Source organism: Anas platyrhynchos, chromosome 5, assembly GCF_047663525.1.
Source record: "Anas platyrhynchos isolate ZD024472 breed Pekin duck chromosome 5, IASCAAS_PekinDuck_T2T, whole genome shotgun sequence".
NCBI classification, from domain to species: domain Eukaryota; kingdom Metazoa; phylum Chordata; class Aves; order Anseriformes; family Anatidae; genus Anas; species Anas platyrhynchos.
This window is the reverse complement of record NC_092591.1, coordinates 1264250-1286019: the sequence shown is the minus strand read 5'-3', so window position 1 is coordinate 1286019 and position 21770 is coordinate 1264250. Positions and strand designations below refer to the sequence as shown.

The window sequence follows — 21770 nt, the reverse complement described above, 5'->3', positions numbered from 1 at the left end:
CTTATTACCCTACAGTTACAGCAGACTGGGGATGTTTGTGGGTCAGTTCTGGATGCTCTTGGTGTCCTGGAGAGCATCTCCCTCCTTGTCTGTCATTGCTGGGAGGAAGAGGAAGGTGCTCAGCATGCACAATGGGAAGAACCAGGCCCACGACTGCTACCTTCAGTGACCTCTCGCAGCGATACCACCGGCCAGGAGGTGTTCAGATGGCACACGGCCACGAGCATCCAGCGTCATGTGCTGCTGGAAATGGCAGAGGAGCAGGATGCAGCTTATCTCCCCCGGGCAGGTACATAAGCACAGCACGCTGCACGACTGATCTGAGCAGAGATCACAGTGCCGAAATGCATTGACTTGACCCGGCCTGGCATGGTGTGGTACCACAAAGATGCTCCTGTAAGGTATCAGTGAAGTACCCCAGCGTGGATTAAAAGTTGCCATAAGGCTGAGCTCAAAAACAAAAGTTTTCAAGGGGGAAACGTGTCAGGGAGGGATGATTCTCAGATCGTTACCCATTTTAGGGTTGTTCTGCATTTTGTTTGCCCACCTGGACGCACACAGACGACATCAGGCGATGAAGGGGAAGCGAGCAAGCTTGCACACAGGCATCACGCTGCAGCGAGCTTCAGGAGATCAGCCCGTCCTCTGCCACCTGAGGCAGGGTTAGCTATAATTAAGCCACGTTTGACAGATACCAAAACGTGTCAAGCCTGTCTCAAAATTCACAACCGAGAGGTATTCCGCCCCCTCCCTAATTACGCTCTCCCAGTGTGCAGCTTCCAGGTGATCAAAGCTTTCCCCTAGCAGCCAGCCCGGGCCCCTTGGTGCTGCCCCAGCCGCTCGCCGCCTGGCCTCGCGCTTCCCCAGGGCTCTGAGCAGCCCCGGCTGGCTCCAGCACCCCTGTGCGACCACAGCCCCATCCCATGTGGCTCGGGGCTGTCCCCATGTAGCTGTGATGCAGGGGGCCTGCTCCCAAGTGCCAGCAGCCCTGGGGAGAGCCGCAGCACTTCTTGGCACATCTGACGCACCGTGCCGGCTGCTGCGGGTCCCAGTGCCTTGCTTCAGTGACAGGATGACATTATTAACTCATGTTCGGTTTGTTTTCAGCTGTCATTGTTGCTTCTTTTTTCAATTCTGCTGCCTAGCAGGCGATCCCTATTCTGGTATCTGAATATTTGTTTTTCTCTCATTTGTATGTGCACTTGTCTCTATTGAATTTTGTCTCTTTGATTTCAGACCATTTTCCAATTTATCAAGATCACTTTGAATTCTAATCCTATCCACCAAAGCACTTGTAATCATTCCTACACTGATGTCACTCACAGTTTCCTCACTTGTGTTGCTTAAATCATTAATATTTAATAGAAGCACAACCAGTAGGGCCCCGCTCGATGGTGTGCAATGTGTCTTTTGCCAGGAGACTGTTTGTAGCAGATTTTTGCATATTTTTGGGTTCCTAATCTGTTCTCACAACTGATTGTTAATGATATAGAACATGCTTTGATTAACTCAGTATTTTGTGATGCATTTACATCACTGACAGCAATCTCAAGCTGTTTTCTCTGACGTCTTTCTCCTGCTTGATCCCGGGCTGCCATCCACCTGAAACAAATGCTGTAGCCTTGGTCCCAGATGTAAAACACATCCAGCCTTGTCTGTGCCATTCGATGTGCTGCTGCTGTTAATGAATGACTTCATACTTTGTTTTCCCCCGTGCTATTTGTAATTCCGGCACCTCAGCCTTTGCATTTTGGGTTCCTCCTTGTCATCCTCAGCTTTGCAGCCTACCTGCCCCCGAGGCGACTGCACGACGGTGCAGAGATGAAGGATGGCAGCAGGGCGAGAGGCACTGCGGTGCTTCCCGGTACAATGCAGGCTTTGCTTGGGGCAGCAGTCGCAGTGCACACAGGTGTGTCCTGCAGCAGGACACCAGCACCAGGTCACGGCGGTGCCACCATCGGGCGGCTGGTGACAGCCACATGGTGCAGGGGGTACTGCCGAGATGCAGTGTTGGGGAGAGGGGGTTCCCCACGTGGGCACTCTCGCTCCATGCCGACAGGAAAGGTTTGTTTCTTTTTTCCCTTTGCACCTAATCCACCAATATTTCTGACTGTTGCAGGGTTTCCTTTCACAGCTGGTTGAGAAATTGTAAGATAAGCTTTTAAAAAGCAACGTTTAACCCACATTCAGCATCGATAGTTGAAATTGGGTTATTTTCACAGAAACCACCTTGTGCTTCCCCCGAGGCTTTCCAGCCCCTAAGTTAGAGACGTGCACGTGCAGCAGCACGAGCCGCAGCCCTGCTCTGCTGGCTGATGCTCATTGCACCTGGCAGCGTGCAGTTCCTCTCTCAGACACCAGTCCAACTCTCCAGTGTTTCTTTTTAAGCTGGACTGAAAAGGAAACTCCTGCTTCCCAAGCATGTGGGGAATTTTTTCAAGATCTCTGCATCATCAGCAGCAGCGCAGTGTTCAGTGATGGATGAAGTTTAAATGTTAGAGTGTGAATTAAAACTGACCACCCTAAAAGTTGAATCTAATTAAAATTTAAGCAGTTGAAATTCAGCTCTTTACTGACGCGACAAGAAGCTAGTGCTACTCGTTTTAGCGTTCCCATCTAAATGTGCCAGTTACTGCTGTATTATCCACCCAACACCCTCCCTTACACTGTGGGGTGAGCTGTGTGTTTGGTGTCTTTCTCCCAGACAGGTCTTTCCTGTCGTCTCTGCAAGTCGTGTGGCTGGCAGCCGCCTCTCCTGCTGCTGCAGTGGCAGCCTGGTTTTTATTCATCTCCCTGCCTCCTGCGAATGAGCAGAGCAGCGTGCCTGGAGCGTGCCTCGCCGCCACCTCCCAGAGCCGCAGCTGAGGCGCTGGCAGGCACGGGCAGGGCTCAGCCCGACCGCGGTGCTCCCCGGCAGAGGGTTAGCACAGCACTGCCCTACACACAAATCCCCGAGAGAGACGTGGGAGAAGGTTTTGCAGGAAAAGCAGAGTGTGTTTTAATTATCTGCCGGTGCTGGGCTATTCGTTCCACACGCCGTGTGCTGACACCAGGGCACAAATCCCCACAGCCGGCACCCGAGGTTATTGAGGAGCGCGGTGGTTGGCTCTGATAGCAAAGGTGAATCTGCAGAAAGGTGAAAACTAATCAGTGCTACAACATTCACCTGGGAACGGTAACTAATTTTAGGATGGGTATTTTGCAGACTAAAATGAATAGCTAATGACTTTGCTATTTTAATTACTTTAGGAAAGGTTGCCCTGTAGGTTATCTAACGGGGTTTGCCTGGTTAGGTGAACGCTGCAGCTGAGCTGGGAGAAGCGTTATTATTGCCATCTGTCACACAGTGCACGTGGAAAACAGGAAAAGAGGTCGGGCTTTGCAGCCAATATCCTCAGGTCCTGGACTGCAGCAGTGCAGGGTATGGGCTGTTCTGCTTGGTTCTGGTGGCTTTGGGTGCTGCTTGTCCTGCAGGGCAGCAAACTGAAACGTGTGCAGAGTGCCCAGGAAGGAGAGGGCCTCGGTGTGGCTGGAAGCTAAAGTTTAAATTACTCTTCCTTTCTTTTTGTGATGGCACCAGGGCTGTGCTCGGCTCCACAAGACAACCGCGAAGGTGGCTGTGCTGGTACTGGAGGCTGAGAGGCACCTCGGCCATGCTATTGAACAGCAAATCTGCTGCTATGTTTGCAATTCACGTCCAGTCAGGGGGGTTCCCTGCCAGCGCAGTGGTGTTCATTTCTAAAATTACTTTTGGGACTATTGGAAGTGCAACTTTCACAGCTAGCTTCTAGCTTTTTCCCAGGCTCGGTTACTTTTCAAGTAACAACATCAGTTTGTTTTAGTATGCTTCTGGTCAGCATTCATCTGAGATGACAGCAAAAGGTGATTTTTTTTTTTTTTTTGTAGTTTATTTCAATTTTTCTCAAGACTTTCAGACAAGTTAAGAACTTCGAGGGAACACTTTATTATGAGAAGCTGGAAGTTAACTCTACAAAAATAAAGTTTAATGGGCTTAAGGCCAGTCTTTTGACATTTTCTGCCTAACGCATAGCTCTTTGCCATGGCCTTTATTCAACTCCCTTGACAAAAGCATTCTAAATAACTCCGGTATGGATTTGCTGCCAATAGCTATTATTTCATCAATTTGGGGGTGTTATTTAACACAGAAAAGGAAATGAAAAATAGGCTTCAATTTTATCTTTTGGGGAAGGAGGTCATGTTTTGAAAAATTTTAATTTGTGCCTGCCATGAGGTATTTTTACTTAAAAGACAATAATGCTGGGATGCTTCTGCAGTCTGGAGAGCCATTCTCCTAGCTTTTTCTCCAAAGCATTTAAAATGCGATAGTCCAGATTTGTGTAATTATGCTGCAGCACTGCTAGACTGTACTTTTTACATTTAATCTTATATATTGGACAGGAGTGAAATTCAGAGCAGATGCAAGCACCTGTTCTCAGTGCTGTATTGATAGCAGGGGAGCCATCGCCTCCCTGAGAGCCCTAGGGGGCTGGGGTGATGGGGGGAGGAAGGGAGGTGCAGGCGGGGGTGCTCAGGGGGAAGAGGCAGGCAGACGGGGAGAGGCTCAGCATCCTTCCAAAATGCCCACCCATGTGGCATGCAGCCAGCCCTGGGTTTGTCCAGGAGCACACAGAAATGCAGGCACCTAGAGGCTTCCATGCAAGCCACAGCAAAGGTCAGGACGCTCCAGGGCAGCAGGATTCATGAGGATGAGCCCTTCTCTGACACCAGCCCTTAGAAGCGTGTGCAGACCTCTGTGATTTGAGGTCTCAGGTCCCACCATGAGCCCCTGGCTGCCACCAGAGCTGTGTGTGCTGGCTGCCCAAGCACAGCCCTGTCCCCGCAGACAGGAGATGCTCGCGGTCTCCTTTACACAAACGTCTGCCTGACGCAGCCTGTGGAAATCAGCACAGCGAAGTGCCAGAGGGGAGCACGTGTGGTGTGCCTTGTGCATTCCCAAAAGCTGCCAGCCTAAGCCACTGACCTACTTGGGCAGATTTTTGGAATTTCATACCTTGAAATATTTATGATTAAATACTTGCTCTGCATCCCTTCCTCTTCTCCCTGCTGCCTGCGCCGTGCTTGTCTGCGTGCTTCCCTGTGCTCACAGCTCTCCCGCATTGCAAATCCCCTTGTCTGTTTGATCTGATGTGCTACAGCTGCTTTGCCTGGCATCGAGCTGTGATGTGATAAACATCCCTATAAGCTTCCATTAAACTCACCTGCTCCATGAAACCCACTATCTAAACAGGGCTCCGTATCCATCTGAGCTGTGCAAAGCTCCGGGAGCCCCGTCGGTGGGTAAGGAAGCCGTGGCGAGCGCTTTCCCATTCAGGTCAGGTCGGCACCAGGCGGGTGCGGGGCTGGAGGCAACGCAGCCCTGCAGCAGGGCTCTGCTGCCCGCAGCCCCCCAGGGCTGGGTGTGTGTGCTCTGACCTGGGCTGTGATCCCAGCCTGCTCCCCATGCCCGCTGGTACTGGGCTGCAGCCCCCTGGCACCCCTCCTGCAGCAAGAGGAGGGGAAGGGAGGTTTCCTACCCCAAGGGAAGGGCCCGGGCTCCTGGTGATCCGTAGAGGCGTGATTAAATTGTGCTGGGATGCAAGGAGACCCCAGGGCCAGCAGTCCTCGTGGTGTGGAGCCCTGGCACACACCGGGCTCAGTGCTCACGGCACCTGCCTGCAGCTGCCCAGCCAGGGGAAGGAGCATTTGTTTGATTCATGGGAACCAGGCACAGAAACAGCAAAAAAGGGACCTTCACAGGACCCAGCCACCAAGCACAACTGTTGGCCACACAGCGCAGTGTATGGCAGTGCTGCCTGCCCCAACGGCCCGGCACAGCCTCGATTTTGTGTGTGTGTGTGTGCACTTGTGCCCTGGCCCCAGGCATGCAGGGGTCTCTCTTGCCCACCAGGGGAGCGGGGCAGTGCTGGCGCGGTGGCTGGGCTTTCTGAAGTGACTGGAATCTCTTTGGACAGGAAAATTCACAGTTTAGATTTACTAATAGCTAATATTTAACAATTTTTTTTTTGGCAAAAAATAAGCTTTTCCCACTCTTTAATGTATTAGATCAAAGCTTGCTCATTTTAACTACTCCCTTGATCTTGCATTTTGTCCTTTTGGCTTCAGAGGCAGATTACAGGCACAGCTCCTGCTCTGGCTTTGAACTTCACCCCGACGCCTCTTGACCGGGATGACAGCGCTCGTACAGAGGTGCCCTTGGAGCAGCCCCCCCTTTCCTCAGGGCGATACCCAGCAGTGAGCTGCTGTGGCTGGGAGCCTGCAGCTCTGTACACCACGTCAGGAGGTGGGGATGTAAAAACAAAAGGCAGGGATTTGGCACCTGCTGCATGTCCTCTCTGCAGCCCCGGCAGGCTGTGCTTTCTGCCCTGCTCTGTGCTGCTCCAAGCAGCAGCACCCATGGCTGTGTGCTGGTGCTGAGCGTGCTGGCACAGCACCACTGCTCAGCTCAGGCTCGGGTGCTGGGAGGGGACCCTGCCGGGGGTGGTGGGCTCAGGGTGCCAGTGCTCGGAGCGCCTGGTGGGCAGCACCGCTCCCTCCAGCCCCCACGGCCTTTTCTTGATCCCTTCTGCTTCCCTTTTTTTTTTTTTTGGTTCACGTAAGCTGCAGGTGCAGGAGCAGGCAATGGGCCGGCACTGCTGAGAGCTCGCCAGGGCTGTGCTCACAGCTCTCACTGCAGCACCAGCAGCAGCAGCTCCATGGTCGGGAGCTTGTGCAAGAGGCACCGCAGCCAGCTGCAGAGCCACCGGCAGGCCGAACACTGCAAAGTGCACCACGGAGACTGAAAACAAAGTATGATTGTTGTCCTCGTCTTCCAAAGGATGCCCTTGTCAGCGTGGGCACCTTGGATGGTAAGAAGGCAAAAATTCATGAAGAGAATGATCAAAGAGCCGTAAGGGCTGATGGGCTTGGTGCTGTGATGAGATCAAATGTTACAGATCAAGGCACCCGTCAGAGAGCCGTGTTCGGGGGAAGCAGCTGTCATCACATCGCTCGTCTGCTGCCTGCGCAGATGCTAAATCCAAGAGACAGCACCAGTACCCGCATCCCTCGTCAGGCACTGCCGGGGCTGTGCCAGGCTGCATCCCTCCCCTCAGCCCAAGCAGCGAGCCCATGGCAGGGAATCACCTCCTCCCCATCACTGCATTCCCAGAGCTGCGGTGCTGATGCCACCGGGAAGACTTTGAACAGAGGATGTGCTAAGTCTGCCCCTGCAGCCCTGCTAATGCTGGGTTATTTCCCTAAAGGCACTGTCCCCCTCAGGTTCACCAGCCTGTTTTCTCTACTGCTTTCTGTTTAGGGTGGGGGAATGCAGGGGAGGCGAAATCCTGGGATGGCTGCATGGGTCCTAGAAGCTGCTTCCTCGCCCAGCACCCATCAGTGCCCCTGCAGGCACCGAAATAAGGCTCTGCTCCTTCCAGCCCTGTGTTTGGGAGGAGGCAGGCAGCAGTTTGCACTGGCAGGTTTAGAGCTGTTAGGTGAATACTTGCACAGAAGTGGTTTGTTATTCCTTGAAAGTATCCACATCTGCTCCATGGACTGTCCCTGCCCTGCTGCTGGAGCCAGCCTCCCTCTGCCTGGCTCAGCCCTGTGCAGCCGCAGGGGTGGTTTGTGCTCAGCCCACATGGGAGCAGCGTGCACCAACTGCTGCAGCCCGTTAGCACAGGACTTTGCACACCTTGATTAGCTCTAATGAATCGGAGCAGGGCCTGGGTGCATCCCCTGCTCGTGGCTGCACAGGTGTAGGGCATCATGGCCTTGCATTCACATGGGATGCTGTGCACTGAGGCTGCTTCCCAGGGACAATGATGCTTCCCTTCTGCCAGCACCACGGCCACTGGCATTTTACTGACAAATTTACTGCAAGGGCAAAATCTGCCTCGTGCACGCTCCATCTTTTTTCTTTTTCTGCAGGTTTCTGAGGCAGGCTTGACTCAGCACATTTGTCAACATTCTGTGACTCCGAATCCATCTTTTTTTCCCCAGAGAGGAGCTGGAGAGGCCAGCCCTCCACCTGCGGGGCCGCTGCCATCCTCCTGCCCCACACGTCCCTGGAGCTGAGGACCATTCACTGCCTGGCTCCGTGCTGCTCGCCTGGCGCTGCAGCCACGCCACATGAGGACAGGCGTCCTCCTCCACCAGCACCTTTCCCACTGCTGGAGTCGGCACACGTTTCTTTCCTGACATCAGATCTCTTATTTAATCATGCAATATATTTGCCAGTGTACCATTAAGCGTAGATTTGTATATCCTTAAATTAAATTTAGCTACTAGGGCTGAGTTATTTCCTTCCTGATTACCCAGTTGTATGAAACAATAGCCATTAATCTCTCTCCCTTTTGCTGGTGTGCTACTTTTAGAATTTACCATGCTGAGGGCTTGGAAGAACAGAGCAAACACTTTCATTCTCCTGTAAAAGGATTTCAACATGCCCTTCTTCTGCTTTGTACTCAACCTCTGCAGACTAAAAAGCCCCTTTTCTACAGTTAATTTCTCCTTCACTCTTATCTGCCACTCTGACTTTCATGTGAGTTGATTGAAAATATGGTGCTAAATGCAGCTCTTTCATTTGAACTAATGCAAATTACGCCAAGTCCCAGTGTGTGAATATAAACTTGTTACCATCGTGAAGGAGGGGGCATGATCGTGGTGGGGTGATACTGCTGCAGAGGGGAGAGAAAATAGGAAAGGCTGTTATCCAGTGGAGGTTGTTGGAAGCGGATTTTCTTTTCCCAGGTCTGCTAGTGGGGAAAAATAACTGTGTAAATTAAGAAAACAGAGACTAGTTTGGGTGGCAGAGCTGTCTGTTCTGCAGCCTGCAGATGGGAAAGCAGCAAGGTGCTGGTGCATGGCTGGGTCTGGGATATGTGTGCCAGGAGGTGGTCCCAGGACGTTGGGCACCTCGTGGGTACCCGGTGAGCTCAGGGGCAGCCCTGGCAGCTGGCCGAGGGCATGTGGAAGCTTCACGGGCAGCAAGGACGTGTCTCGGGGAGGGCTTGGGCCTGATGCAGCCTGCTGTCTGCTTCAGCCTAGTCTGTGCAGGACATCCGTGGTCTCCCCCTGCTCTGTTAATTACAGTGTCCCACCAGCAGGTCTGGCAGCACCCGTAAAAGCCCTGGAGTGTGGGCCCAGTCCTTGGAGCAGGCACTGCCTTGCCCAAAGTGCCTGCTGTGGTGGCAGTCGTGGTTTCTCTGCGGTGCTTCCTATGCTCTGCCCCTGGGAAAGGGCTGGTGAGGTTAAAGGCGTGTGAATCATAAAGGGGCCTCCCGGCAGAGCTGGCACCCCTGTGCCAGGCGTGTTGGCACTCCTTGCGGCACAGGAGGTGCCCACCTGCCCCTGGGTCACTGTTACATCCCTCAGGGGCCTGCAGCTTCCCAGCCCTGACAGCAGAAAGTGTCAAAAAAGGCAGAAAATTTTCAGCCGATGTGAAATAGGACTCAAATAGCTGCTTTGGCTGTGCACGTCGTAATCGAACAGGCTGGGTTGTTTCGGTAGTTTATCCCAGGAACGTCAGACATTTCTGCTTTCATCCAAATGCGCTTTATTGCCAACCTGTGTGTAACACCTCCCCGGGGCATGGCAGCCTGGTGCCCCCCCTGCCGTCCCCTCTGCCCCCAGCACTGCCCGTGCAGGCCGGACGGGAGGCGGCCGGGCCCAGATGCGGCCTCCTAGTGAAAATCCCGGCTTCTCTCCAGCTTTGCCATTACTGAGCCCGTTGCCATGGCTGCTGTGCAGCGCCCGAGCCCAGCAGCCCGTGGCTGCCTGCGCTCCTCAATGGTGCCGGGCCTGGCCCCCAGCTTTCCCTCAGCCTCTGCCTGGCATGGCTCCTGGCTCGGGCGTGGGAGGCCATGGTGCTCCCTGCAGGCCCCGAGGGGGCTGTGGTGGTCCCTGTAGGGGCTGTGGGTCCATGGTGGTCCTGCAGGCCCCAGGGGGACGTGGGGTTGGGCCCTACTGGGTGATATGGGGCCAGTGGGGCTGGTGAACGAGCACCTGGAGCTTTGGTACGAGGCAGAGCCAGTGCCCTTCAGCACGTTCACCCAAATGGCAGCCTGTACAAAACATTCCCTCTTCGCTGCAGGGAAGCAGCTTTTCGGTTGTTTTTTCTTCTCTCCCCCTTTGCCCGCCTTGTCTCCAGTGCTAAAGCGATGCTGTCACCACAGGACTTCTGCTGCTCGAAGCTGCTCTGAAGTACAGGGGCAGAGCCGTGGGTTTCCTTCATCCCCTGCCAGGAGCCGCCGCTATCTGCTGAGGCGGTTTTGGAAGAGGGGGAGCTGGGGAGGAGAGCAATTAAGTTCCAAAAAATCTGAAGCGTGATTTCTTTTTCAGTTTCTCTTTAAATGAAAGGGTTTTACATGTAAAAGAAATTCAAATGGCATTGTTTGCCTGCTGTTTTGTTTGTCTGTTATGAGAAGAAAAGCTCACCAAGTTGGGCAGAAGGCAGTTTGGAAACGCAGCCCTACTTTTTTCCTACAAAAGGAAACAAGCACACAAAAGGCAAAATGAGCCCAGCAGAAGCCACGACCTGCTGCTCCCCGGTCCCCCCTCCTGCCCCCGCCTGCCACCACAGAATTGTGCTATTCACCCTCTGCCAGCTCCGGGGCTTGGCAGAGGCGGCCGTGGGCAGGTTTAGGTCACAAACCAGCACAAGGAGAGGCAGCAGAAACCCTCCCAGAGAAAGAAGCCATACTTTTCGTTAAACCCACACAGGAGTGCCCAACAGGAGCAGAGCCAGTGTGAGGGAGCGCCTCAAGATACCCGTGAATCTCACCCTGCCTGCGCTCTTGCAGTTGGCACAGGCTCCCCAAATATTTTGACATTTCCGCGTAACAATTCCTTGAATATTTGGCATTGTAGAGAGTCTGCTTTCTTATTCCTTACTCTCTTGGGCTTGCATGAAAGTGGATGCAAAGTATGAACATTTTCTGCTGACAGAACCCCCATTTTCCACTGACTCCGTGGGGTGCATCACAGTATTATGAGCAAAAAATTGCTGTCATAGAAAATTCTACATCTGGATAGGACGCAGGTCTGAAAGACTTGCCGTGGAGAGTTTGCAGTGTGAATATCAGCTCTCACACTGGCATCAGAAGCAGGTCACTGTGACTCTGCCCTTATGTTTGCTTTCCAAACATAATAAAAATGAAAATTCTGGTTTTATAGGGGCAAAATGGTAATTTCAAACTTTAGAGCTTCTTTTTCCATTAAAAAAATCTTTACTGAAATGGATTTATATTCTCTAATACTTTTGGGTTCAATGAATTTTCAGTTTCAAATGGAAAAAAAAATGTTTATCTAAACCTCCTGTCTTTCTCTAGTGGGTCCAGACCATTATGAGTGGTGAGCCTGGCGACCAGCTTCCCTTCGGGTGTGAAACTCCTCAGAAGTTATCAGATGAAAGAATTAGGAATTATTTTCCAAGATTTGTGACAGGGTTGTGACAGGAATCTTTGAATTCTGCCACGCAAGCTCTTTGTATATTATTATGACATACTGACATAGAGCGAGGTGGAGATTTATGGTTTTTAAACGATATTCACATGCGTCTCAGATCAGCAGTTCCACAATAGCTCTATAATGTCATGCAGAATAAGGGAAGCTACAAGAAAGGAAACAAATGGAAAAATAAATAGGAATAAGATACAGTCAGAGAAAATATGGAGGGCCCAGAAAATCATAATAATAATAAAAAAGGTTGAAAAAGCTGATGTTGCAAAATGGAATTGTAGCAGAGAAGTTGCATGCAAATAGTGAAGTCAGTCAGCCTGAAGGTCCTGAAGAAGGGCAGCGCCGGGGGCTGTTAGGTGTCCTGCTGCTGGGGACTGCAGGAGAGGTGGACAAGGCCACCATGCACAGTAGGGTGGGGAGCGGGGACAGAAGACGTGTAACATAAGACCCAAGGATGTAACAGAAGAGCCAAGGGAATCAACACACGAGCACTTTGCTCCAGCTGTGAGCAAGCAGACCGAGGTGCCACCTGGAGCTCTATCAATGAGCATCCCGGAGGACTGCACCCAACAATGCCTCCTACTCCACGAGGCTGTGCCAGCAAGGTGTGCCCTCTTTCCGTTTGGTGGTATCGTTTAAGTTCCATGAAGCCACTAAGCAGGTATTCACGTGTTCTAAAGCAGACAGCAATAATGGAATATATTATGGGAAGGGCCATCATTCTCCCACTTTATTATGTTACAACACTCTTCTGATTGAATCATGGTTGTGAAACTCCTCTCTGCCCATATATTATCTTATAGTTAATGTATAGGGTACATCCGTTCGGGATAGGATGACAGACTAGGGACAGTTTATTTCTGCAGCCCTTGCTCCTGTAACTAAGTCACCCTTTTATCACTTGTGCAGAAGCCAGCAGGCAGACACTGGAACGAGCACAGCAGCTTCAGTTGCTGCTCTCTGCAGTCACGGCTCCCCTTAAAATGACAAATTGGTGCTCACGAAAGGTGGGGAGATCGGATCCTGAGCAAGATCCCCTGTGAGGAGCTGTCAGAGAAACTCAGGCTTGGCGTGACCCTCACCTCACTCCTTTTGCTGGCATCTCCCTGGCGTGGTGGGTTGCTGCTGGGCTGCTGTGTTACGGCCACCCCAAAGCTGCTGCATTAACACCAGTGCATATCCTGGGCACAAGGACAGGCACTGTGGAAGGGGTGTGAGCCAAGCAGAAGCTTCCTGCAGTCCTCTGCCTCCTGCCAGCCCAAGCTTCACTGTGGGCTCAGCACCTCCGTGCTCCTACAGGCAGTGCCAGGCTGCTGCTGGTGAGCCATTGTGCTGCCAAAACTGAGCTCAGAGGCAGCGGTTTGCCTGCTGCACGCTCCTGGACTGGGACTGCAGGATAAACGCACAAAATGCAATGTCTTCTGACAGGCAGGGGCAGGTGAGAGGGATTTAATGGTCCTGTCCAGGTTCAAACTCTATAAATCTAAGAAACGCTAGAGAACAGCTGCCCTGGATAGGAGCCGGTAATTTAAAGCTCAGTTATGTATTGTCAGCTGTAATTCCCAGCAGAGATGTCTGAGCCTTGCTGTTTGCCCTTGCTGCCGTGAGAGGATAGCCTGGCGCTCAGCCTGAGTTGGCTCCTGCAGCCAGGTCCCAGCCGAGGAGATGAAGGCTGGGGGAAGTCCCGGCTCAGGTCAGGCTCAATACATTAAAGCCCATGAAATGTTCCTCAGGTTGGAAGGTTCTGGCAGAGCAACCAAATATCCACAAGCCTGGGGTTAGTCCCGGCATGTGGCCAGTGGTGGCACATCCTGCAGCCCCAGCAGGGGAGCAGAGCCCCGGTGCCCTCCTGCCTAGTCCCGTGCGTGAGCTGCCACCAAGGTGGGCTCATGGGCTGGTAGGGGAGGGACACCTGCAGTGCCCAGCACACGCTCCCCTACGCAGAAGCAGCCCAAAATGAAACCTTCCTGCCAAGCCTGGCAACTTACAGAGCTTTGTCCTAGGGAGCAAGTAACACCGTGACCAAATCGATCAACCTAGAAAGACAATCCTGAATTTGGGGAAAACATATATATATATACATATATATATATATATGTATATATATATTTGTCAGATAAGTATTTAGCAGGCACTTTTCAACTAGGTCTACCTTTAATCTTGTAGGATGTAAATAGCGCAGTTCTTGGTCTGGTAATTCCTTGCCATTACAAAATAAATAAATAAATATATATATATATATATATAATTTACAGACATCTTATTCTCAATCTTCCTCTTACATAGATAGGTAAACACATTTTGACAGATCTTATTCCAAGAGGGGGAAAAAAAAAAAGAAAGAAAGAAAGAAAGAAAGAAAAAGATAATTTAGGTTGGATTTAAGTGTTTTTATGGTCTGATTTGTTGAGTGCATTTCCATTGCAACATGTAAGGGGTTGTTCCAAATTCCTGGTATCGTATTGATGGCTGCAGGTTGGTCGGGATTTTGTATGTCAGACAAATGAAGCTGAATTCATAGCCTGAAAACAGTTGCCAATACAGTAACAGAACTGACAGTGAAATCTGCCTTCCTTATCTGGCATGCAGTAATAGGGTTTACCACCTGGCATTGATTTAATTTCAGAGGTGTTAATTGTTTGGGGGGAGGGGTGGGGGGAAGCTGAGTACCACCCACACGTGGATCTGCAGCACCCACTGCAGCCAAGAGCCGAGCACAAACCTATGAACAACGAGGAAACGTACAGCACTGCACCTGTACCTCGGCAAGAAAGCTCAGCCCGAGTGTTTTAATGAAACAGGTACTCTTTCCAGTAAAGACTTGCTGTGTTTTTCTATTGAGCTAATTGCTGTTAATGCAAAGTACACGACATTGCCAAACCAGAGTTATTTGGAAAATTTTCTTTAGAGGAGGGCTTTTTCACACGTGCTGTTTCATTGCTAACGGATTTTGGAGAGCTGAGTAGATAGTTAGGGAACATATGTGCCTTCTATTTCCTCTTCCTTGCCATGAATTTCATTTTCAGGCTGTAGATGCATTTTTCTTCTTTTGTTGCTATATTGCCGAACATCTCTTTCCTAGAGAGAATTAGCGAGGAATGCGGCATTAAATGGCAGGAAATTTCAGATTGGTTATTTGATCGTTTATTTTCTGTGCCCATCTTCCCTGCTCGTTTCTCACCCTTTGCTTATTTGAGTAATAATATTAGCTCTTGCGTGCGAGGAGCTCTAAAATCTAATCCAAATAAAGGCTGAATTCTTGGAGATCATCTGGTCCAGCTATCCTGCAAAAGGTCTCATGAACTGTACCTCAGGTTTCTGATTGGTGCTTTTCTTGCCTTTTTTCATTTTATTTTCTCCATAAATCTGTAAAGAAATCTATTTCAGTGCTTCGGTCTTCTGCTTCTTAAGCTTTTTTTCCTAATATTTGACCTAAACCTATCCTGCTACAGCACCGTCTGTTGGTTCTTGTTCTAACTGAACCCAGAGAACAGCATCCAGCGAGGCTGGAGGCAGCTCTGAGCTCACCTGGCCCTACCCGTGCTCCAGCAGGGCCACCTCCAGCAGACCAGGACCGTGTCCAGTGGGGTTTGGACACCTCCCGTGATGGAGACTCCAAACTCTCTCTGAGCAACCCGTGTTTTGGGTTTCTTTCTACAGATTATTATCTATTTAGTGACTGTCACTGCGTTCATTTTTGTTCTCTCTCCCTCTTAAAAAACACCAGTTTCTTGTGAAACATGGTGCCAAAAGAAAAAAAAAAAAGTATATTGCAGGCCTCATCGCTGGTTGTGCGTCCCGTTGATGTTGGCCTTGCATGTACTGGAACAACACTGGTGACTTAATTTCAGGCAACCCCCAGAGCTTTCTCCATACATCTATATGTACATGTAGCTACTACTCCTGGGCAGGATTAATGCTTACTGGATTTCATCCTGATTTCCATTTAATTTCTCTAATGTGGTGGAATCACCCTGAAGTCTAATCATGTTTTCCAACACGTCTACATCCCTTTCCAGTTGGTATCACTGGGAGGAGGGGTGAGAATACTCTGCAGCAGGCAGCCCCTTGCTGGAAATGTTGACTAGCAGCAGGCAGAGGGGGCTCACACAGGATCCCACCAGACACATCTTTCCATTTCTGATGCTGAGCTACCAGATCTGTTTTTCTGGATGATGGCAGCATATCCAGCTCTCACGCAGTTTGTCAGAGGTATGTCAGTACACTGCTCATCTCCATGGTACCTTCTGGGGATTTGCCAATATGTGGTCTGATTGCTTGTTCCTGGGAGCTGAAACTACCCGAGGAGCACTGCATAGGGTGTGGAAGATGAGTAGTGGTTTGCCCTTCTTAAGGTTTTCAGCCTAATTCTTACTCCGGAATTTCTCGGAGGTAGCAGGAAAGCGTTCTGAAATTAGCCAGCCAGTTCCATAAGAACTTGAGGAAAATGTTGTCACTCCAGCTCATCTGAGAACATTTGATGTCTGTACCCCGCTCTTTTCTGTTGATACTGAGTTATTGCTCTTGTGTCAATGGTGCTAATCACATTACATGCCTGATTACAATTGTCCTTTTGCTGGAGAGCGAAGCCAAACAATAGCAAAGAAATATTAAATAGTTTGGCCTTTCAGTGCTACCTGCCAGGAGCTTTTCTGCCTCCTTTCCCCATCTCCTTCCCAATCCTCCTCTTGTTGCCAGAGCCATTCCCAGCGTGGTGTTCTGCACGCCCCTTGTTGTGCTTGCTCCTAAGGGTTTTGTTCTCCTGGTTTTGTGCCTAAATGACACTAAATGTGTCATTTTGTCAGTGCTTGTCCTTGGTACCAGCAGAACTAGTTTCTGGGTGCTGCTGCCCTGAAACACCAGAAATGCCGCTCTGTTTAAGGACCTGGCTCCCTGAGCTCAGAGCCTCCTCTTCCCATTCCAGGCCTGCGTGCTTTAATTAGCGCTCTGCATTAATGATCCAGGCTTCTGAATCCAAAGGGTTACAAGGTTTGCTTTAATTATTCCTGCTTGCAGTCTTATCTATATTAAGGAGAAAAAAAAAAAAAAGTAATTACTTCACTAATAAGTTAGCCTTTCCACAGGGCCCTTTGCTTCCACTCCTGTGCCTGCCTCTGCTGAGGCTCCTGCCGGCCCGGGGTGTCCTCAGGGATGGCATTAAGGAAGCACCCCAAAAACAATGTGGGACAGATGCTGGGGGGTCATCTGGTGCAGAGTGAGCTAAAAACCTGCCTCTTTGGTCAACTAGTAGCTAAACTACCAGACTGCACGTGAGCTTCCTTCCTTCGGCTTGTGTGAGCAGTGAGCCTCCTCGTATGGTGATGCAGGGGCAGTGGGATGGGGGTGCTTGGGGGTATTAAAGGCAACAAAGCCAGCTACCAAAAAAGCATTACACTGATTCCCCTGCCAGGCTTTAGAAAACAGTCATTAGAAAACTATATTTGCATCTCTCAGTAAAGTAACTACAAATGTCTGTGTTTAAAGCAGCGCAGGGCGGAGCTGGCGTGGTGGAGTGCACCTCCCTGACTGGAAAACAAGCGGGCGCCTCTCCAGTGGCCAGCACTATCCAGGGAGAGGAGAGGTGTTACAATTTATTACTGGGGAGCAAACATTGTTAGCATAACCTTTAGAGACATTTTAAAGGAAAAATATATACGGTGTAGAACTTGGAGGTCCTCTCTCTCAGGAATACCCAAGCTTGCAGCTCTCTTCTCAGGATGTCGTGGGGAAGCCAAATAATTCCTTCGGCTGATGAAGGCAGAATAAAGAGCACCTTGCCCCGACCACTCTCCATCTCTAGGTATCTTTATCAGTGCCACAGAGGATGCAGCAGTTCAGTCGGATGGACCTGAAAAATGGGCACAGAGGCTTAGAAGTTTTTGTGAAGTTTTTTCGTTATCTCACTATGGCTCCTCCTGCCCTCAGCACCCCCAAGGATGGCTTTGTGCCAGAGCATTTAACATTTCCCATGTGATGCATGCCAGTGCCAGTGTAATGAATCAGGTTTTGGTGTAATTCCAGTGTTTGCTGCGTGCCACATGCTCCACAGGGGCTGGCATTGCCTAAGGATTTCATCGAGTTATAACCTGTGATTTGCAAAGAGGTTGATGGTACCTTGACCAAAGGTGTCTGATGAATGCCAGTGCCACTTGCACAGCATTTTAGTGGGGGAAGAATCCCACACGGGAAGGCCAGCCCCAGCCCCAGGGGCACTGTGCCTCGCGGAGGAGGGGGCTGCCAGCGGTGCTGCTGTGGAGGCACCTGCGCCCCCCAGCCCAGCGAGAAAGATGACATTTGGTATTGCCTTCATTCTGGAGGTTGGTATTCTCTAACCACACAGGTGTCAGAGGTTACAGGTGTGCAGAGAACACATCCACGGGGAGAGGGGGCTCGCACAGCTCTTGCAGGGAACTCCTGGTAGCAGCCCTGCAGGGGCAGACCGTGTCTCGTCTTGCTGTCAGTCTCCTGCTAGTTTCCTGCGCTTTTTTTTCCTGTGTTCTTTATGACATTCTTGTAAAGGGAGGATAGGAAAGTCAGCATGCATGCAAGTTTTACTTTGTTTTAATGCCGTGCAGATGGGTGAAGGTGGGGGGAAGGACCAGCACTGCTCCCAGTCCTGGCAGGAGGCACGGCACCGCAGCCCCAGTAGGCACACGGGTGGTGCTGCACCTCGTGCATGTGCTGGGTGCACTCGCTTGTGCAAGTCACTTCTGCAACTGCCTGCGCTCGGCTTCCTGCTGGGCTTCCCAAGCGTGTTTTGGTGTGATAAGGAGTATGCCTAAGAGATTTCTTTTCTTCAATGAAAGCAAAAGTGGAGATCTGAGAGATGAAAAGTGGGTGGGCACCCACCGCAGAGGTAAAAGTAAAGAGCAGGAAGGACAGAAGGAGCAAGAGAAAAAAAGCTTTGGGCATCCCCTCTTGATGGGGCCTGGCAATTCTGGGTTTCTCCCTGGAGCCTGTGAGCTATCTGGGGGGACCTGTTCTCTCTGAAGTGTCTATGAGGCTTCCCGACCCGTTCTTATGTGTTCAGACCTCTGACTTCCCCTTGTCATTTTACCTCCCAGAGGTGAAACTCATGACCTGAAGCTGTTAAATGGGAGCAGCCTGGACCAAGCTGCTGCAGACGCGGCATCCTTGCCTGGCTGAGGAGGGCACCATGGCCGTGGTGCCGGGCACAGGGTGGCCAAGGGAGCTGGGGGCTGCACGGGGTGGGCGCCTGCCTCTCACCCTGCTGCTCACTGCGTGTCTTCAAAGGGAACCTGCCTCTGCAAACCGAGCCACAAAAAAGCATTTACATTACTGCTGTAGTACTTCTTTCCACACATCAAAAGCCATCAAAAGAGCAACCGGTTGCATCCGAACGGAGGAGCTGATATGTGGTTGCTTCAGTCCCTCCAGGTTTCAGTTCGTGGGCAGCTCTCACACAAAGCCTCTTGCTTGCCTGATGGGTCTCAGTAGGGTTGTTAATCTCTGTCAACAGCTCTGATCGTGCAAAACCACCGCGCTCTTGGATGCACTGTGTAATTCTGGACCACATATATATCCCCCCTGCTGCCTGTGCCTATATTTAAAACAAGTCTAACTTTTGTCAGATGCAGAGCTTTTTGATCTTATTTTTGCTTTAGCTGTGTGACACAGTCCAATCATAACAGAAAAATTGTCTTGTTGTGTTCAGCGATTGTCTCCCATGAAACAGCCCCGTTATCTCCCAGTGGCACATTTTAACATATATGAAATCGGGCATTTTTCAGAGCCCTGCGAAGACTTGTTTTTGGCAGACAAGCTCTATCAAAAGACTTCACTGAAGCAAGAAAGTCTTGTAAAGAGGAGTTCCTTCAAACTGGTTTCTTGCTAGCTAATAGACTGTTAATGTTGCGTCCTGCATGACAATGAGGAAAAACAATACATGTGATGTCCCGTGAGTTTGCTTTATAAGAAGGTAAATACCAAAATGAGATCATGATACTTGATTTTAAGAAACAAAGAAGAGGAGGTAGTTTACTAGATAAAAGCTGATGCATATGGGCCCACATTAGGGTCATTTTGTCCAAATTCCTTCAATGCAGAAAAACTCGATTAAGCTGATTTGTGTTTCGGGTGCAGCACTGGATCTGTGGCTCTGGTTTGGTAGCTGTGATGCCTACAGATAAATAAGTATGGGACTATTAATAGTGCACTGTAAAAGAGAGCAATATTTAAGTGGAGAAGGGGGTGTAGGGAGGTGATTTTGATGGAAGGGTGGGGGGAAAGTGCCTGGGCAGTCATAGCTGAAGGTTTTACTGGGGTGTGGGGGTTTACAGCAATGAAACGCAAGCACTCAGGCACAGGAATGGAGCAGACGTGTGAAGGACGAAGCTGGGGAGGACTCTGCTTGGCAGCCGCCTCGGCAGTGCACAGACACCTCCCTCACGTGCAGTACAGGGGATGGTCCTGGGTGTGCACGACCCTTCCCTGTCCCATGAAGGCTTTCCCTGGCCGTTGTCTCCCCTGCGTGTGGCTGGGGTCACCCGGCTGTGCTGTGGGTGCCCGCTGGCCATGGGGCAGCGAGGCTGGGCAGGAGGCTGGATGCCCCCGCTGTCCCCACACAGATGTGGGGCTGAGGCTTGCTGGATGTTCCCAGCCTCCTGCGGGCAGCACCCCGCACCCTGCGGCACCTTCCTGCGCCCTGCTTCAAGCAGCTCCCCATCGCCCTCGGCACTGCTCAGCCTCCAGCCTCTGGCTTTCTGCATCTCCGCAGGGCAATGGCTGGACCTGCCCTCCCTACAGAAAAGCTTCTTCCCAAGTTTCATGTAAGTTTCCATCTTTCTCTTAAGGCCAAAACTGAGCATTACAAAATTACTTTTTTTTTCCAGTAAGGCTAAACCAGCCCAGGGAGCACGGAATGCACAGGCTCACACCGGCGTCTTTCAGGCCTTGCAGCAAAGGCTTATGAGGAGATAATCCCAACGTGCCTTCACCGCATCAGCAGCTGAACTCCTTGCTCCCAGTGGATCTTGGAGTCGTCTGACAAAATTAAACATATGATGCTTGATGTTGCAAATGCCTTATTGAAGGCAGTTCCTTAGGAAAAGCAGGGCAGAGATAGCATGAAGCCTTCCCTCCATCAGGAAACTTCTGTGAAGAAATGACTGGCACGTTGCACATCTCATCTTATTGTTCAATTAAGATTTTATTTTATGGTCAGAGTGAACAATTACACGTGCTGACATTGTTAACTGGAATGATCACCCTACAACTTCAGGATTGCACTTTCAGCTCAGCACTCGGTATTGCTCTCCATTTCCCTGTGAAGTGCACAAAAAGTCATTATGTCAGGAAATGTGGAGTTATAAAGAAAAGGTGAACTTGGGAATGCACAGGGGTAGCCATGCTTTGAGGAGCCCTGGCTACCCGCTGAGATACGGAGGTGAGACTGATAGACATATGCAGGAATTTATAGGTAGATTAAAATATCTTCCGTGGCAGCCAGATGAACCTGGAGAAAGGGTGATGAAAATGCTGGCAGGCCACCAACATGCTGTTGGGATTCATTCTGATGATATTATGAAGCTCGGGGTGCCCAGTGCACCCGTAGCTCATGGTTGTTGTGCCTTGCCCCTGGGGTCCAGGCAGCCTGCTGCAGGGATGGGGCACGAAGCACGAGGTGCGTTATCAGGTACAGCCCTACACCACAGCAGTTTCCTCATTTCTTTGAAGTATTTTGAATTTTGCAGCTCAGCCACGTCTGCATGATAAAAATGTAGGGTCTGGCTCTGAGCAGCAGTGAAGATAAGGGCAAATACCCACACTGCGTTCTTTCATCTTTATCTCCCCTACAAAAGTTGCGTGCATCTAACGGTGATGTTAAAATTCATAATTCTCTGCTTTCCTCTGATGGAAAGATGTTTCAGTAAGTATAAGCCCTTGGCAAAGTATCATTGCAATAAGTAAAAAAGAAAACACACACAAAATAAAAACAAAAATCCCCTTACTCTTAAATCTTCTTCCACGTTCCTCATTCAGGTTTTGTAATTAGACACTGAGACGTGCTGTATGTGTGATTTCACAGTTTGCATTGTTCTCCTGAAGTTTCCTCCCCACGCAACCCTCCCCGTGTATCCCAAATGTCAGTTCCCATTCTTTGGGTCAGGAACTGCCGGGGCTCACCCCACCAGGAGTTTTTCCAGGTTTGACCCCACCAGGAGTTTTTCTCCACCACTCTTCTGTTCAGGTTTCCCTCTCAATAGTGGATGACAGCAGCGGGATGCCAAATCCTGGAAGAAGCTGCTGAAGTCTTGGGAAAAGGCACA

At 50.5% G+C, this 21770-nt stretch overlaps 3 long non-coding RNA genes across 3 annotated transcripts; 2 read left to right on the top strand and 1 right to left on the bottom strand.

Annotated features, from left to right (window-relative positions):
• Positions 1-2968: 2968 nt before the first annotated feature.
• Positions 2969-5250, bottom strand: LOC110353756 (uncharacterized). Its single transcript, XR_002404665.4, has 2 exons — positions 5033-5250; positions 2969-3126 (listed from the first exon to the last, which is right to left on the bottom strand). It is a non-coding gene; the product is annotated as an uncharacterized lncRNA (long non-coding RNA).
• LOC113843682 (uncharacterized) lies at positions 5250-9082 on the top strand. The gene is made up of 4 exons (XR_003497354.3): positions 5250-5319; positions 6145-6322; positions 6646-6887; positions 7951-9082. It is a non-coding gene; the product is annotated as an uncharacterized lncRNA (long non-coding RNA).
• Positions 9083-14120: 5038 nt separating this feature from the next.
• Positions 14121-21002, top strand: LOC110353753 (uncharacterized). The gene is made up of 3 exons (XR_002404658.4): positions 14121-14282; positions 15501-15693; positions 20334-21002. It is a non-coding gene; the product is annotated as an uncharacterized lncRNA (long non-coding RNA).
• The last annotated feature ends 768 nt before the right edge of the window (positions 21003-21770 follow it).